This window comes from Chinchilla lanigera, unplaced genomic scaffold (assembly GCF_000276665.1).
Source record: "Chinchilla lanigera isolate Chin_1 unplaced genomic scaffold, ChiLan1.0 scaffold00053, whole genome shotgun sequence".
Taxonomy (NCBI): Eukaryota; Metazoa; Chordata; class Mammalia; order Rodentia; family Chinchillidae; genus Chinchilla; species Chinchilla lanigera.
The window spans coordinates 4,137,095-4,143,839 of NW_004955454.1; the positions used below are offsets into that span (position 1 = coordinate 4,137,095).

At 41.6% G+C, this 6,745-nt stretch overlaps 1 protein-coding gene across 1 annotated transcript in view; it reads right to left on the minus strand.

Annotated features, from left to right (window-relative positions):
- Positions 1-269, minus strand: part of Fbxl14 (F-box and leucine-rich repeat protein 14) — a gene marked incomplete in the record, with an annotated part of 3,646 nt that extends 3,377 nt beyond the window's left edge. The window contains 1 exon segment of the mRNA XM_005395950.2: positions 1-269.
- Positions 270-6,745: the final 6,476 nt, after the last annotated feature.

Sequence of the window (6,745 nt, forward strand, 5' to 3'; positions counted from 1 at the left end):
GCGGCCGGAAAGCGGCTCGGCGCGGACCCCGGGGCGAGCAGGCGAGCTGCGCGCTTGGTAGAGTCCGGCCCGGACGCCGCGGCCCGACTGAGCCTCCGCGCGGCCCTCCTCCCTCCTGGCTCCCCCCGCGCGCGCTCGCGCAATGGTACGGGCCTGCGCTGCCGGAACTGTCGGAGCCGTTGCCCTGGAAACCGAGTTCTTCCTAGTCCAGTCGACCCTGAGGGTTAACCCTGTCGGCGCCGTGGGAAAGCAGCTGTCAGCCATGCGCCTCCCCACGCTGCTTTTCTGAATCCTTACCCGGTTATGGAGTCTTGCCCTCCTCTGGGCCACGCCCCGACGCTCTTGCTTCTCTGCTTTGCTGCTGACGTCTGCACAGCCTCTTCCCGTAGTTATCCTCCGATCTTTGACCCTTACTTTTACAACCTTATCCTTTTATTTTCCTTGCAAGACCCTCCTCCCAGCAGCAGTACTCAGTAATCATCACCCCAACTCTCTTTCCTTTATGTACCGCCCCTAATATCCCTTAACCCGTCTCTGTTATCACAACCCTTGTCTCTCCAGTGAGGACTTTTTTTTTTTTTTTTTTTTTTGGTTTCTTTTTCTCTGACCTTGCGCTGTATATTGGGGAAGAAACTGTATTTTATTCAGCTGAGTTTAACACTGACCCTCTCAGGACCTCGTTCTAGAATTTTCTATAATTATCTATTACTGCTTCCTTATAGCATCTTCTGGTTGTTTCCAGACACTGCTCTGTTTCCCAAAGTACTTTATGCAACAAAACTTCCCTCCACTTCCGCATTTTGCTGCCACCCGATGCCCTCAGCCGGCTTTGCCACTGGACAGGAACACCTTTCCCTGAACCTTGCCTTACCTTTTTCTTTCTCATTAGCGTCTTAAACTCTAAATTGCATGGCCCAAGTGGTCCTGGTAGAAGGTATACTTGTAAGTGACGACACAAATGAGTTTTTTTTTTTTTTTTTTTTTAAGTAAAATAGAACAACTATTTGAGCTGGTTGAAAATGCTCCAGCCGATGTCTGATGGCTTATCAACTGTGTTTTATGGAAGCGAGGCAATGCTGCATTTTAGAATGTAGCCTTGGGGTCCTTAATGCCCACAAAGAGGATAGGATTTCAGAGTTCCTTTTTAATTATCCCCAATTCAAGAATTTTTGGATCAGATGAAATGACCCTGTATACTTTTAATTAATTTATAACAGATACAAAAACAATCTGATTTATCCATCAGGAAAGAAATACGGTGTCATTGATTGTGGGGGAACCTGAACAAGATTTTAAATGGGCTCTATATTCAGTGTATGATTTTGTTAACTTTTGGCCGCTTCCCTTTTACCCAAATGACCAGTACTAGACTGAGTACATATAGATTTGCTAATAGGCACAATACACGTTTTATAGCCACAACTACTCCTCCTTCCTACATCAGAAAATGCAGAAGCAAAAATCCTACAAGCTTGTTACCTCACCTACTTTACACATGGTTGTGAGGTTCATAGATTTTTTTATAACCTTCTGAAATAATAGATTATACTGTTAGGTACCAGGTTATTTCACATGTACAGAGGCAATTAGTGTCACAATTTTGGCGGATACATGGGCTTAAACGCTTCTGGAATATATCTAGGCTTATAGTCTTCTCTATTCAATTTTTACCTTAAACACTACGTGAAAGTCCCTATTTGGATGTTGTGTGGGTGTACACGTTTGTGCTGATGTGAAGGTTCTTCTTTTTCTTTTGTTTTTTTTTTCCCGGTACCAGGAATCGAACTCATGACCTCGCGCTTGCCAGGCAGGCACTGTGCCGCTGAGCTAAATCCCCAGCCCCTTGTGAAGGTCTTGATACAAAGCATCTTAGTGCACCTTACCTTACATGGGGGCGGATTGCAGACCCTGCCCTGACATATAAATAAAGGGCTTTGTGGTTTTCCTTCTCTAGAAAGGCCATTGTTCTCTGAAAAGTCATTCAGAGGTCCCTGAAAGCAACTTTCTCTAGAAGTTGACCACCTGGTCCTACTTCCAACAAAACTTCTTCTTGGATTGAATGCTATAGAGTTTTATTAATATACAATCCTTTACTTAAGGCATTCATATATAAATTGTGTGGAGCCTCAGCAATATGGTTATTTTCACATTCAATAAGTAGGAAAAAGCCGGACGTGGTGGCACATGCCTGTAATCCTAGCACTCAGGAGGCTGAGGCCGGAGGATCATTGGAAGTTCAAGACCAGCCTGGGCTACAAAAGGAGTTCAAGGCCAGCCTGAACTGCATAGCGAGACCCTGTTTCAAAAAGCCAAAAAAAAAAAGGAAAATATAGCACCAAGAAACATCTCAGAATGTAACACTGGAGGAAAAGAAGTATGTCCTTGAATGAGCTCTATGCTAAGCTGCTTGGGGATTTGTTTTGGCATTAGGGAAGTGACTGCCCTATCTGGGTCTCAGTTTCTTCATTTTACACTTACGTGCTTTCGCTAGATGATCTTCAGGGACCTCCAAAAACAGCGAGACCATTTGCCTAGAACCTGCCTGCTGCCTCCTTAACTACGGATTATGTGCTGTTTCCAGTACAGGCTGCAGGTGAAGACTATTTTCACATTTGGTGGCTTCTTAGGGGTTTTGTTTTATGCTTATACTTGTGACACAAATAAGTGGAGAGACAATTGATGCTGATTATTTGGGAAAGATGTATACTGAAGTAAAAAATCCTGTGGGGAGTGTTTATCAGATATTTTTGTTTATTATTCGCAAGTTGCAACCGAAGTTTTATTTTTGAATGTATTCCAAAGTCCTGTTAGCCTTGCTGGGCATGGTGGCACATGCCTTTAATCCCAGCACTTTGGAGGCTGAGGAAGGATTGCAAGTTTGAGTCCTGCCAGGGCAATTTAGCAAGATCCTGTCTCAAAATAAAATATAAAAAAAAGATTGGGGATGTAGCTCAGTGTGAGGGCCCTGGGATCAATTCCTAGTGTCTGTCTGTCTGTCTCTCTCTCTCTCTCACACACACACATATGCACACACACAAATTTTTAAAAAGTTAGATTTTTTTTCTGGTCTTTTTGAGAAATGGTTTCTCTACACAGTTCAGGCAGGCCTTGAACTCATTTTGTAACCTAGACAGGCGTTGAACTTGCAGTGGTCCTCCTACCTCAACCTCCTGAGTACAGCTTCCTGATCCTCCTGCCTCAGCCTCCTGGAATTATAGGTGTGCACCACCATGCCTGGCTAAAAAAATCTCTATTTTTAGATAAGTGAGTTTTTCTCTTGGGTGTGGCCTGGGAGAACTGAGAAGCCCAACCCAAAGATCAGGCCTCCTTAAAGATGCATACTTCCTTAATTTTTCAGGGAGGGAAAATATGGCAGGAAAGATCAGAAGATCAGAAATGATTTGTAATTTAGTTCCTCATTCAAATATTAATGCATACACACAGCAGATATCAAAAATTATTGAAGAATTCTAGGTAACTGATAATAACAGTGAACTTTATGAGGATTATAAAATGCTGCCCTTCCAACTGTGATTTCTTGAAAGAAATGTTCTCTCCATGCCTAATTCTAAACAGGACAGTATCTTGGGACACCTCTTAGTGTATATGAAATTGAGGGGGCTGGATGTGGTTGTGCACACTTAAAATACCAGCTACTTGGGAGGCTGAAGCAGGAGGATCCTAAAGTTGAGCCCAGCCCGGGCAATTCAGCAAGCCTCTATCTTAGACTATAAGGGCTAGGGATGTATCTCAGCATTAGTGCATTTGTAAGCATGTACAAGGTCCTGAGTTCAATCCCTAGTATGGGGAGGGATATATATATATGGAGATATATATATATATATGATATTATTCAAGGGCCAGGGATACAGCTCAGTGGCACAAGCACCTGCCTGGCAAGTGCAAGGTCCTGAGTTCAATTCCCAGTATCAAAAAAATACATATTATTCAATACAAAAGGGAAGGAGCCAGGTGTGGTGGTGCACACCTGTAATCCCAGCACTTGGGAGGCTGAGGCAGAAGAATTTTAATGAGTTCCAAGGCCAGCCTGGGCTACATAGTTAGTCCAAGGCCAGGTGGAACTACATGGTGAGACCCTATCTCAGAAAAAAGGGCAGGAGAAGGAAATTCTGACATACCGAACACTAACGAACCTTAATGACATCATACTCAATGAAATAAGCCAATCATAAAAGGATAAATACTACATAATTCCACTTACGAGAAGTCTCGGTAATTGTTATAGAAACGGAAGGCAGAATGATGGTTGCACAAAGGCCAGAGTTAGGGACTTAGGAGTTGTTTAATGAGTATGGAGTTTCAATTTTACAAAATGAAAACGTTCCAGAGATTGGTTGCACAGTAATGTGAATACACCTAACACTGCTGTACACTTAAAAATGGTTAAGATATTCAATGTTATGTTGTGTATCTTACCACAGTTTAAAAAAAAATTAAAAGATTTAGCTAGGTGGTAGCACATCTGATATTCTTTGTCACTCAAGAGGCTGAGGCAGTGGGATCACAAGCACAGGAGTTCAAGACTGGCCTGGGTACAAAGTGAGACCCTGTCTTGAAAGTATATAATGAATGTGTTGAGATATACCACACCCAGAAATGATGAGATAAATCTGATAAAATTGTTTTTATATTTCCTGTTCCTAAACTTAACTAAAAAACTGCAAGTTTTGGTCATCCTGTATTTAAACAAGTGAGCTGTTATCAAAAAACACTGATGAATAAAAATAGTTGTGTCAACACTGTTCAGTTTATATTGCAAAAAAAAAAAAAGAAAATAAATAATAAGACAGGCGCGGTGGCACATACCTATAATTCCAGCACAATGGGAGGCTGAGGCGGGAGGATCATAAGTTCAAGCCCAGCTCAGGCAACTTATTGAGACCCTACCTCAAAGTTTTAGAAAAGGGAAAGTAGCTCACTGTGAAAAACCTGGGTCCAACCCTAGTACCATAAATTTAAATATTAATTACTTAATTTAAGCACACAAGATTTTTTTTCGTGTGGTACTGGGAATTAAACCCAGGGGCAGTGTACCACTGTGTTTCATCTGCAACCTTTTTTATTTCTTGAGACAGACTCTTGCTGAGTCGCTAAGTTGCCCAGGCGGGGCTCAAACTTGTAATCCTTCTGCCTTAGCCTCCCAAGTAGCTGGGATTAACATTGTGCACCATATGCCTGTAATCCCAGCACTCGGGAGGCTGAGGCAGGAGAATCCTTGTGAGTTGGAGACTAGCCTAGGCTACAAAGTGAGCTCAAGGGCAGCCAGAACTGCATAGCGAGACTCTGTCTCAAAAAGACCAAAAAAAAAAAAAAAGTGGTGCTATACCCTGGCTCCCGACTTGACCACATTCTGAATTAAAGATACAAAAAAGGGACAGATAGGTGAAAAGAATCGTCTCTTTTACAGACTGCCGAGATCACCCTCAAGGTATTTGTTTGCTCTCTCCCAAATTATTAGTTTGCTGTATGTGATAAACATAGGCTTCAGTATCATCTTCATCACTTTCATAAAAATAGGGCTTGAGATCTGGGTAGCTAGAGCCGTCTCTTTGGGGACACTACACACTATGTTGTCTACACTGGAGAACTCACAACAGTGAAAGAGTTACTATTTAAACTACCTGCCTCAGTGCTGGGGATGTAACTCGGTGATGGAGTATGTGCCTAGCATGCCCATAGCCCTGAGTTATCCAGCACTGGAAAAAAAATTACCCCTGATGAATAGACCCTCCCTCCTACAATTGAACAAGGTTTCTTTTTATAATGTAGAGATTCTTTTTTTCTTTTTTTTAAAGTAATGGAGATTGAAGTCAGGGCCTTCACACTGAGCTATATTCCCAGCCCTTGTATGTTTAATTTTGAGAAAATTAAACTGGAAATCGAACTCAGGACCTTGTGCTTGCCAGGAAGGTGCTTGTGCCACTGAGCTATATTCCTGGCCCTGAGACAGGGTTTTGCTAAGTTGTCCAGATGGGACTTGAACTTTATTTAGATCCTTCTGCCTCAGCTTCTCAGAGGGCTGACAATTTGCAACTTTTGAGTGTAGATATGTTTTCAAGCACCCAACCAAAGGATTAAAAACTTAGTAACAGAATAATCCTATCTGTCAGCTATTATTCGTTAATATTCACAGATATCGTAAGCACTTATTATAAAATAACATGTAGATAAGACATCTCCAGAAAAATAAAGTATTTTGGAAATATACCCAATTCAAGGGCATGGAACATTTAGAAAGGTGGGTTTTCAATTTATTCACTAATTCAGGAATTAGTAGTACAAATTACATGCATCTTTCTATGCTATGAAGTAAACAAAGGAAATTAAAGGTGATGCTTGTCTAAGTACTCAGGACACACCAGGGTAGCTACAAAACACCCGCTGACAATGACAGTGCTAGTTAGAGTTACAAATGCTAACAGAGTGATAGAAGGAAAATGTGTTCAGTTTAGAGAAGCCACAGCCTAGAATTTAAACAGATGTCATTAGAAGGAAGGGCATTAGATGTAACGGAAATTTTATTAGGGAACAGGCTGAAGTTTTTCCTCCTTTGCAAAAAATAAGAACTGTATCATATCCACCATAGGCTGCATTTTATAGATATTCTATACTGAAGAATTCATTGGGTTAATTAAAAAATATCAACTTCTCAAATAATTTTTAGGTCTACTGTTCAAGAACAACAAACTTTCACCTTAGCCCTGATTTATCTGAGATTGGTATT